Source organism: Heteronotia binoei, chromosome 6 (assembly GCF_032191835.1).
Source record: "Heteronotia binoei isolate CCM8104 ecotype False Entrance Well chromosome 6, APGP_CSIRO_Hbin_v1, whole genome shotgun sequence".
Classification (NCBI taxonomy): domain Eukaryota; kingdom Metazoa; phylum Chordata; class Lepidosauria; order Squamata; family Gekkonidae; genus Heteronotia; species Heteronotia binoei.
Window position 1 is genome coordinate 92703746 of NC_083228.1, and position 12523 is coordinate 92716268.

Genomic DNA, 12523 nt, shown 5'->3' on the forward strand with positions numbered 1-12523 from the left:
TCTTACATTTACTTACACAATTTATACATACACAGCATGACCCTCAGTTTTTTTTGAAAACGAGTCCTTGTTGAGCATCTCTAAACTGATCTGGTTTCCATGCCTTTGTTGGTTAACATCCAAGCATAAAGATTTCAGTTACTTCAGGGGGTTACTCTCTCTCAATTGTGCCTTCCAGGACACTTGATGATACATGTGAGACAGCTATAGAAACAGTGGAATAAGGCTAGAGCCAAATCTGATAGGATACGGGCAAAATTCATTGTAAAGCATATTCCATGACAATGATGGCAGCAAAGAAAGATCACTTTTATGCCACCATTGCATCTGCATAGTGTAGGCCAGCAGAGGTATTCTGAGTGGTCAGAGGCTTGCAGGAGGAGGTGGGTTGCTCAATGACATTCTTTTTTAGCCACCACTTTGCAGATAAAATCTCTTGCATCTGTTCTGACTTGGGCTCTACATTAGTGGTGACAGAGTCAGGGAGCCAACTTGTCTAATTGTGTAGGATACTTTTTAATTTATTCAGTCTGAGGATGTGGACAGGATCCTTGGAAGTTTGAGGAATATCAAGTTTGGAAGTTTGAGGAATATCACTGGCTTGTATGACCTTTGCCTTCCTGGTCTCTTAAACTGAGGGAGGGATGACTGTGTTCAAAAACTAAGTGGAGGAGTGGGGAATCAAACCTGGTTCTCCAGATTAGAACCTGACTATCTTAACTGTTTCACCAGATATTTGATTGAGGACAACAACAGTTTCCATCTGGCTGGCATCATCCTTTATTAATTTATGTCACTCAATAGCACCTTTAAAACCAACTTAGTTTTATTCATATGCTCTAAGCACACTTCATCAGACGAAGAATCTGGCACGGTGAGCAGAGCCACACATAGCTGGTAGGCAATGGCTCAGAATGTAAAATGGTACAGATTTAAGATCCAATGACAGAATAGTAAAATTAACAAACTGAGCAAACCTTTGATCTGAGTAGCATGAGCATGTGAAAGCAACAAAACAGTAGTATGTCAAGCAAGCCTCCTAGCCCTCTCTAGGATCATAAATCATAGAGAAGTACCAGAGGCCATTAAGAGAAGGTCAAAAGTTTAATTTTTTAAAAAAGAAAATGAGACTTTTTAAAAAAGTAGAGCTGGCAGATATCATCATTAAAAGGTGAAATCTATTGGACTGTATCCTTGGAATTTATTTTGGAGCACTCTAGGAGAAAAAAGAATTTTTTTTAAAAGGGGCAGAAAAGCTGCGGACGCCATTTTGAAGAAAATAAAACTTAAAAAAAATGAATATCTTGACTTAGAAGCCTCTGGGAACGGTGAGTTTGGGCTCTTCTAAAAGGGCATGCTTTAATCTATAAGACTGTGTAATTGAAAATTGTTTTGGTGAGGTCAACTTCGGAACCTATTTTAGCAATGGGCAGGCAGTGATGTCTGTGCATAAATCAGGAGCAAAACAGATTCATACGAGGGCTAGGTCACTTGAAGAAGCAAAAATGTCTAAATGGCAGGAGGCAATAAATGCCATGGAGGCAAGTCTGGCAAAAGTAATAAAAGATTCAATAACAAAGAGTAAGAAGGAATTTAAAAAAGATATTGAATCCAGTGCAGAGGCAGTTAAGAAAGAAATCAAAAAAGAAATTGAGGATCTCAGGAAAGACTCTCAAGCAGCGTTAAAGAAAGTGCAGGAGGTAAAAGAAAAGGTGAAAGACCAATACTCAAGAATTGACACAGTGGATTCCACTATAAAAAAATTGCAGGAAAAAGCAGTACTACAAGATTATAAACTAATGGAAAATCAGATACGTCTGAGAGGGGTGCCTGAATCTGAGGAGACTGATTTAGGGACATATATAATAAAAATCATTGCTGAGTTTTGGGGGGATGACCCTTATGAAACCAGTTACTTCTATGATTATATCTACAGGGTCAACTCAGTCTATGCCAGAAAAAATAAATTACCAAGAGATGTGGTAGTAAGATTTGTGACAAGAGATATGGTGGGAAAGATTTTAAGTAAACAATTTGAAAATACACTGGAGGTGGATGGCAGTAGTGTAAGAATTATGAAAGAATTGCCAAGAAAAGTCATAAATTACAGGAGACTGTATAAAAAATTGACTGAAAAGCTGAGAGAAAATGAAATTAGATACAGATGGATACTTCCAGAGGATTTAAGTTTTGAATACAAAGGAAAAAGAGTTACAATCACAAGCACTCAAGAAATGACGAAGTTTTTTGATGAACGTAAGGAATTTGGGGGTACAGAATAAGAATAAAAAATCATGATGGATTACAAATTAATATTTTGGAATGTAAATGGACTAAATTCACCACAAAAAAGAAGGGCAACTTTTCATTGGGTTAAGAAACAAAAATGTAATTTAATTTACCTACAAGAAGTACACATCAAACAAATGGATTACACATTTTTATGGAACAAACAACTGGGTGTGGAATTTTATTCGTTGGCCAAGGAAAAGAAAAGTGGTATTGTTTTTTATGTTAAACAAGAATTACTCAAAATTGATTTTTAAGGACGATAATAGTAGATATATTGCGGTGGAAGTGATATTGAACTACAAAAAAGCTTTATTGGGATTGTATGCCCCAAATGGAACAAAAGACTTTTTCTTTAAAGGCATCATGCAACAATTAGATCAAGTGATATATGAGCAAATCATGATAATGGGAGATTTTAATGGAACAGTTAAAAATATTTTGGATAGATGTGGGGAAAAAAATAATGAAGGAAAATTACCAGTCATGTTTTGATTTAGTGAAACAAGAAAGTCTGGAAGATATATGGAGGGAACTTAACCCCAAAGAACGTGACTATACTTTCTTTTCAGCAAAGCATAATTCTTTCTCAAGAATTGATATGTTGTGGATTACAAAAGATCTTGGATTTATAATGAAAAAAATAGATTCTTCCTAAAATAGGGGCAGCCTATAATCCATTAATGTGGTCTGCAAAACCTGTGCAAAAGACCCTAAGATGGCAGATAAATGAAGATTTGCTACAGAAAAAGGACATAGTGGTGTCTCTGGAAAAAGAGACTAAAGTTTTCTTTCAAATAAATAAAAAAGAGGACATTCAATTTCAAACTGTGTGGGACACATACAAAGCAGTAATCAGGGGCATCTTAATTACACTGAACAATAAAGATAAAAGAGCCAAAGACAAACAAATGCTGGACATTCAGAAAGAGATTGGAAAAAAGGAGAGGGAGCTTAAAAAGAGACCTGGGAAAAAGAAAATTATAAGGGAGATTACAATATTACAAAGCCAACTGAGACATTTGTTAAACAAAGATGTGGAATGGAATTTAAAAAGACCTCAGCAGAAATCCTTTGAAGGAGCAAATAAGCCTGGAAAATACTTGGCTTGGCAAATGAAAAAAAAAAGAGAGAATAAAGTCATCAACAAAATTGTATTGGGAGGTAAGGATATTGTTGACCAGGAAGGAATTAAAAGAGAATTTTATAAATATTATGCCAAGTTGTTTAAAGGCCAAAAGGTGGATAAGGGAAAAATTGACGCATATTTACAGAAAATCAAAGTAAATCCCTTAACAGGAAATATGGACAAGGTTTTAAATGAACCAATAAAAAAAGTAGAAATAGAAGCGGCAATAAATTCAATGAAATTGGGGAAGGCACCCAGTCCAGATGGTTTTACAGCAAAATTTTACAAAGTCCTCGCGGAGGTGTTATTACCAAAACTTCAGAAATTGATGAATATTATAAGAACAGATGGGAAAATACCTAATACATGGAAGGAAGCAGTAATTTCGTTGATACCGAAAGAAGACAGAGATGCCATGAATGTAAATAACTACACACCAATTTCATTACTTAACAATGACTATAAAATATATGTTAGAATACTAGCAGAATGCCTTAAACAGCATTTGAACAATTTTATTAAAGATGAACAAGCAGGGTTTCTTCCCAGGAGACAAATTAGAGATAATATCAGAACAGTTATAGACATTGTTGAATATTATGAGAAACATCCTGAAAAAGAAGTAGCACTATTCTTTGCAGACGCAGAGAAAGCTTTCGATAATGTGCATTGGGATTTTATGTTTGCAGTGATGGAGAAACTGAGATTGGGAGAAGATTTTATAAGAACGGTAAAGGCGATATATACTGAACAACAAGCAAGACTTTGCATAAATGCAGATTTGACAGAAAAAATGATAATTAGTAAAGGAACAAGACAAGGTTGCCCTCTATCTCCATTGGTATTTATAATGACTTTAGAGGTTTTGCTTATTCAGATTCAAGAAGATAAAGAGATAGAGGGACTGAAATTGAGAGGTTTTTCTTATAAATACAGAGCGTTTGCAGATGATGTAATGTTTATAAATGAAAATCCCACTCATGTAACACCACTGTTGCTTCGTAAGATACAAGAATATGGAGAACTGGCAGGTTTTTATATAAACAAAGAAAAATCGAAAATTTTGTGCAAAACTATGTCAAAGAGTAAACAGAAAGAACTACAAAGCTTAACAGAGTGTGAAGTTACCTCAAAAGTAAAATATTTAGGTGTGGAAATCACAATGAAAAATATTGACTTATACAAAAATAACTATGAGAAGCTTTGGCATAAGATTGATGGAGATTTGATAACATGGAATAAATTGAACTTGTCTATACTGGGTAGGATTTCTGCAATTAAAATGAATGTTTTACCAAGAATTATGTTCCTGTTTCAAACAATTTCAGTAGTGAAGGATAATAAACAATTTAATAAATGGCAAAGGAAAATTTCAGAATTTGTATGGACCGGGAAAAAACCAAGAATTAAAATGAAAATTTTGACCCATGCAAAAGAAAGGGGAGGTTTCCAACTGCCTGATTTAAAGCTGTATCATGATGCAGTATGTTTGATGTGGATCAAGGAATGGATGACGTTACTAAATAGAAAACTACTAGTACTAGAAGGTCATGGAAATGTTTTTGGTTGGCATGCTTATATGTGTTATGGGAAAAGTAAGATGGATGGTTTTTTCTCACATCACTATATAAGAAGCAACTTGTTAAATACCTGGTCAAAATATAAAAGATATGGGGATGAGAGGAAACCGCTCTGGATTGTGCCAATGGAAGTAATAAAGTTATATTCATATACTAATGAAGAAAAGTGGTTATCATATAAACAATTGTTAAAAATACATAGAGGAAAGGTGGAATTAAAATTGGCTGAAGAATTACAATATAAATATAACTGGTTTCAATTGCAACAAATTAAGAGTTTGCTTGAACAGGACATTAAAAATGATGGAATAAGACAAGAACAAACAGAACTGGAGAGAATGCTGTTTGGTGATAACGAAAAGTTGATTTCAAGAATTTATAAATTATTATTGAAATGGTCTACGGAAGATGAAGTAGTCAAATCTCAAATGATAAAATGGGCGATAAATATAATTAAAGAAATCCAGATGGAGTCATGGGAGTATTTATGGAAGAACTCTATGAAGATATCGACATGTTATAACATTAAAGAAAATTGTTTCAAAATGTTATACAGGTGGTACATGACACCTAAGAAATTGGCAAAAATGAAAAATCAGGTGTCGGATAGATGTTGGAAATGTAAAAAGCATGAAGGATCTTTCTGCCATATGTGGTGGACTTGTGAAAAGGCAAAACAATTTTGGCAAATGATTCAGCAAGAGATCTCAAAAAATTTGGGTTATGACATTAAGAAGGCACCAGAAATCTTTTTGTTGGGATTGCAAATGGAAAATTTTCCGAAACAAGATAGAACAATTATGTGGTACATGCTTTCAGCTGCATGGACATTATATGCGCAGATGTGGAAGCAAAATAAAATACCAGAAAAGTGGGGCTGGATTCTAAAAGTTATGCATTGGAGTGAAATGGACAAGCTTACAAGAATCTTAAAAGAATATGACTTAGAGAAGTTTAAAATTGAGTGGGGGAAATTTTAAAAATATGTTGAAAAGCAATGGAAGGTAAAAGGACACTTGGTGATTTTTGACAATAGTTGAATTTTTGAGGAATAATAAATGGACTAAAGTCATAAAACAAGATTATGTGAACAATTTTTTTTTATTTTTTCTTCAACTTTTTCTTTTCACAAGGACTAAAAGATGAGAATGAAGATGGATTATAACTATTTTATATGTTTTTTTTCTTTGTCTTCTTGTTTTAATTTTTTTTTTAATGAAGATTCTTTAATTGGTAAAATCACTTTTTATTTTTAGCAATTTAAGTAAAATACACTGTCGGTGGTCATGAAAAGGGGAGGAGGGAGGAGAAAAAATGTAATGTATTTGTACTAACTTTTTAATAATAGATGATGGATATTATTACAATATATTGCAGAATAATAAAAATTGGTTTAAGCGCGAAAACAGTAGTATGTCAAAATGTGAGAGCATCTGTTAATGACACTATTGTTATAAACCTGGGCCAAAAGGAAGGAATTTCTATCTCAGAAGTTTTCCCATCCAACTAATTAACCTTTTAACATGCAACATACATATAGTTTGTCATTAGGAGAAAAATACATTAAAATATAGTCGGAGATGGGTTCAAGATATGTAATGGAATAAACAACCAATATCCCTGTTTGAGTGTGTCAATACAGCTAAAAGAGAAATACACTGGATAGTGATGTTCTTGTCCACCTAATTTACTTATTTACATGTAAATATCATTCTAGTTGGATAGTTGGATCCCAGTCTCAACTGCCCATGAATGTAGCCTGGCATATTGAGACTGGGATTACTTATTACCAACATGTTAAAATGTTCTGTAAATTGATTTTAATTGGTTCTATTCTATTGTGGTTTTATATATGCTGCACATTGCCCAGACTGATTGGGCAATTTATAAATGTAATAAATATAGATTAATAAACTACTACACCAAACTGGTTCTCCTAGTGGATAATTTGTACCAGGAGACAGACAGAAGGAGCATGACTCTGTTGATCCTTCTGTATCTCTTAGTGATTTTCAGTATCATCAATCATGGTATCCTTCTGGATATCTATCTGAATTGGGAGGTACCATTCTTCAGTGGCTCAGGTCCTACCTGGAGGGTTGGTTCCAAAAGGTGGTGCTGGAGGACTGTTGTTCAGTCCCATGGCCTTTTGCTTATGAGATCCCATAAGGTTCCATCTTATTCCCTATGCTTTTTATCATCTGCATGAAACTGCTGAGGTCATCTGGAGGTTTGGGCTGGGTTCTCACCAATATGCAGATAATCCTCAACTCTATCTCATGCTTCTAGCTGACCTCAGCTCTATTTCACGCTTCCAGCTGACCTGAACCAATGCCTGGAAGCAGTTTTGGAGTGAATGTGGTCTAAAAACTTGAAGTTTAATCCTGACAAGACAGAAGTGCTACTGGTTGGTGGAAAGTCTGACCTAGGATTTAAGGTGTCACCCATTCTGGATGGAGTTACACTCCCCTTAAAGGAACAGGCTTTTAGCCAGGGGTGCTCTTGGACCCAGGCCTACTGTTGGATAAGCAGGTGGCAGCATTACAAGTATCACCTGGTTAGCCAGCTGTGGCCTTTTCTGAACAGAAAAGATCTGGCCACTGTGATGCATGTCCTGGTTCTCTCTAGATTAGATTACTGTAATATGTGTGACTGGCTATTCTTGAAAAGTGCTCAGAGACATCAATTGGAACAGAAGATTGCAGTCAGGATTGATGACTGGATTGGATCATAAGGACATCTATCCCATCACTCCAATCTTGGCCCACCTACACTGGCTTCCAGTTTGTTTTTGGGCTCAATTCATTGTGCTGGTCTTCAAAGACCTATATGGTTTGGGTCAACATACCTGAAAGACTGCCTAATCCCTTATGAACTTGCTTGTCTGTTGATAGTCATCTTTGGATGCCCTGCTTCAGGGGCCCCTCTTTTTGAGAATAGGGGGGTGGCAACCCAGGAGAGGGCTTTCTCATCATGGCACTAAAGCTCTGAAACTATCTCCCCAGAGAGACTTGTCTGTCCCCTTCTGCCTGCAGGTGAAGACTTTTTTGTTTTGTTTGGCATTTCCACAAAGATCCCTCCTTCTTAACTAATATTTTATATTTTGTATGCATTTTAACTGTTTTAAAACTCTTTTAAAAGTAGCTTTAATGAGTTATGTTTAGGAAAGAGGTTTATTTTAATGGTGTTAATTTGTTAGCTGCTTTGGTGGCCCTTGAAAGGGCCCAAAGGTTGGACCTGTATTTTGTAAATAAATAAATATATTAATTATTCTGAATTCAAACAAGTGTCAAAGAAGGTGAACTGAACAGAGCAATCATTCCTGTTGTCACGGGCAGCCAGCTGACTCCTCCTCCCCCTCTGAGAAGGAGGAGGGGGAGGGAATGGAAGAGTCAGGCCCCACACTGGTGGAATACATGAATGAGCAAGTGGATCAAGAAGCAGACTCAATGAAGGAAGCATCAGGAAGCAAGAATGTTTTCCAGCCATAGCCAGGCTGCTCATTCTGGCAGGACAAGAAAGAAATGACACAGAGGTTAAAGCATCAGTTGCTACCAGTTTCTCCTGGACCAGCAGAGCTCAGAAGAAGTAGAGAATGCCTGATAGTTCTAGAGACAAAGAATGCCCATCTGCTGGTACAGAAGCGATCAGTGTTAATTGCTGATCAGAGTCTTTGCAGGAGCAAGAATGACAAGCTAATAGGGAAGCAAAGGACTTGCACCTGGAAAATGATGAACTCAGTAGTAAGAAGCAACACCTGGGCTTTGAGGGATGAGCCAGCTAATTAGGCAGATTAAAGGAACATGTTGAGCAAGGTTCAGTATGGAAACAACTTTGCATGGTACACCCCTTTGTGAGCTGAACTGTGAGTTCTTTGTATTTTGTTCTTCTAACCTTTGCTATTCACAGCTAGAGATCCAGACCTTGAATTCTGCACTGGTTCTTGATCCTGGACCCTCTTTTCCTCTGAACCATGGACTGATCCTTGGTTCCCTGACTCGGGACTTGTTTGAAGAAGACAAATTGGATTTATACTCTGCATTGTACTTGGAGTCTCAGATGGCTTACAATCTCCTTCCCCTCCCCACACCAGACACCCTGGGAGGTGGGGAGGGGCTGATATTGTGAAAGTAAAGGGCTTCCCAAAGCAACTTTGAATGGGCTCCTCAACCTCGTTTTACTATCATGCAACACATGCAAAGCAGTTGTGTGTGCTTATTTTCCATAGCAGAGATCCATAGCCAGATGAGATTCCATTGCTGCATGCTAAGACACATTACTGTTTTGTATAGCTTGTATAGGTAGCTTGTGTGGATTAAATGAGAAGCTGAGCTGATAGCATAGCAAAGTCATACAGGTAAACTCTGTGCTTCATCAGTGTCATGTTTAAAACATACAAAAATCTGTATTTGTTGAAGTTCTTTTCACATACCTATTAATGCCAGAGACCTACTTTTGCTTCTTCTCATCCCATAACCTGTGTAACTTGTGTCCCACCCAGCCTAGTGAAGACAGATATAGAGCATGAGGGCCAATTAGAGGGACCATGGGTCAGTGGTAGAGCATCTGTTTTACATGCAGAAGATCCCATGTTCAATTGCCAGCATTTTCACCTAAAAATACCAAATAGTAGGTGATGTGACAAGCCTCTTCTTGAGATACTGGAGAGCCCCTGCCAGTCTGAATAGGCAGTACTGATCTTGATGGACCAATAGTGTGTGTAAGGCAGCTTCATGTGCTCTATAATTCAATACACCTCCACATTTTGCTGCTGGACTAAAAAAACCCAACAGAAATGTTTGTCTAGCAGTTGGCAGGCCAAAAGATATATTTTTGTGTGTGATACATTCTTCTTGACATGTCAAAAGTCATATAGGTCAACCTTGCTGGTCAAACATTCAACTCAAAAGTTCATTATTGAGGCTGTGGCAAATCAAATGCAAGACTGTGATCAAGCAGGCAAAAAGGGACTATGAGGAGCATATAGCAGAAAACATAAAGACCCACAATAAAATTTTCTTCAAATATATTAGAAGCAGGAAACCAGTCAGTGGGGCCCTTGGATGATCAAGGTGTAAAAGGATTACTGAAGAAGGATAGGGAAATGGCTGAGAAGCGGAATGCATTTTTTTCCTCTGTCTTCACCGTGGAAGACGAGAAGTGTTTGCCCGCTCCAGAACCACTAATTTTGGAAGGGGTGTTGAAAGACCTGAGTCAGATTGAGGTGACAAGAGAGGAGGTCCTACAACTGATAGACAAATTAAAAACTAATAAGTCACCAGGTCCGGATGGCATACATCGAAGAGTTCTGAAAGAACTCAAAGTTGAACTTGTGGATCTTCTGACAAAAATATGTAATCTTTCACTGAAATCTGCCTCCGTTCCTGAGGACTGAAAGGTAGCAAATGTCACCCCCATATTTAAAAAGGGTTCCAGAGGAGATCTGGGAAATTATAGGCCAGTCAGTCTGACTTCAATACCAGGAAAGTTGGTAGAAACCATTATCAAGGACAGAATGAGTAGACACATTGATGAACCAAGTTATCGAGGAAGACTCAGCATGGGTTCTGTAAGGGAAGATCTTGCCTCACTAACCTCTTACATTTCTTTTAGGGGGTGAACAAACATGTGGTCAAAGGAGACCCAATAGATGTTGTTTACCTTGACTTCCAGAAAGCTTTTGATAAAGTTCCTCATCAAAGGCTCCTTAGAAAGCTCGAGAGTTGTGGAGTAAAGGGACAGGTCCTCTTGTGGATCAAAAACTGGCTAATTAATAGGAAGCAGAGAGTGAGTATAAATGGGCAGTCTTCGCAGTGGAGGACGGTAAGCAGTGGGGTGCCACAGAGCTCAAGTACTGGGTCCCATGCTCTTTAACTTGTTCATAAATGATCTGGAGTTGGGAGTGAGCAGTGAAGTGGCCACTAAGTGAGCAGTGGAGTGGCAGATGACACTACATTGTTCAGGGTGGTGAGAACCAGAGAGGATTGTGAGGAACTCCAAAGGGATCTGTTGAGGCTGGGTGAGTGGGTGTCAACATGGCAGATGAGGTTTCATGTGGCCAAGTGCAAAGTAATGCAAATTGGGGCCAAAAATCCCAGCTACAAATACAAGTTGATGGGGTGTGAACTGGCAGAGACTGACCAAGAGAGAGATCTTGGGGTCGTGGTAGATAGCTCACTGAAAATGTCAAGACAGTGTGCTATTGCAATAAAAAAGGCTAACGCCATGCTGGGAATTATTAGGAAGGGAACTGAGAACAAATCAGCCAGTATCATAATGCCACTGTATAAATCGATGGTGCGGTCTCATTCGGAATACTGTGTGCAATTCTGGTCACCGCACCTCAAAAAGGATATTATAGCATTGGAAAAAGTGCATAAAAGGGCAACTAGAATGATTAAAGGTTTGGAACACTTTCCCTATGAAGAAAGGTTAAAACACTTGGGGCTCTTTAGCTTGGAGAAATGTCGACTGCGGGGTGACATGATAGATGTTTACAAGATAATGCATGGGATGGAGAAAGTAGAGAAAGAAGTCCTTTTCTCCCTTTCTCACAAAACAAGAACTTGTGGGCATTAAATGAAATTGCTGAGCAGTCAGGTTAAAACGGATAAAAGGAAGTACTTCTTCACCCAAAGGGTGATTAACATGTGGAATTCACTGCCACAGGAGGTGGTGGCGGCTACAAGCATAGACAGCTTCAAGAGGGGTTTAGATAAAAATATGGATCAGAGGTCCATCAGTGGCTATTAGCCACAGTGTGTATATATATGTGTGTATATATATAATTTTTTTGGCCACTGTATGACACAGAATGTTGGACTGGTTGGGCCATTGGCCTGATCCAACATGGCTTCTCTTATGTTCTTATTAAGCAGTCAGATATGAAGAGAAGATGTAAACCAACAATTTATATCCCACTCAAAGAAAACATTTTAGTGTCCATTTATCATGCACTAGAGGAAAAATACTGGCTGGTTTAAGAACATAAGAACATAAGAGAAGCCATGTTGGATCAGGCCAATGGCCCATCAAGTCCAACACTCTGTGTCACACAGTGGCAAAAAATTTTATATACACACATACACTGTGGCTAATAGCCACTGATGGACCTGTGCTCCATATTTTTATCTAAACCCTTCTTGAAGGTGGCTATACTTGTGGCCGCCACCACCTCCTGTGGCAGTGAATTCCACATGTTAATCACCCTTTGGGTGAAGAAGTACTTCCTTTTATCCGTTTTAACCTGTCTGCTCAGCAATTTCATTGAATGCCCACGAGTTCTTGTATTGTGAGAAAGGGAGAAAAGTACTTCTTTCTCTACTTTCTCCATCCCATGCATTATCTTGTAAACCTCTATCATGTCACCCCGCAGTCGACGTTTCTCCAAGCTAAAGAGTCCCAAGCATTTCAACCTTTCTTCATAGGGAAAGTGCTCCAGCCCTTTAATCATTCTAGTTGCCCTTTTCTGGACTTTCTCCAATGCTATAATATCCTTTTTGAGGTGCGGCGACCAGAACTGCAC

General features: G+C 37.9%; 1 protein-coding gene across 1 annotated transcript in view; it reads right to left on the reverse strand.

Moving 5' to 3' along the window:
• The window catches only part of RBP1 (retinol binding protein 1), an 83172-nt gene that overhangs the window by 21331 nt on the left and 49318 nt on the right, over nucleotides 1-12523 (reverse strand). The window lies entirely within an intron of this gene.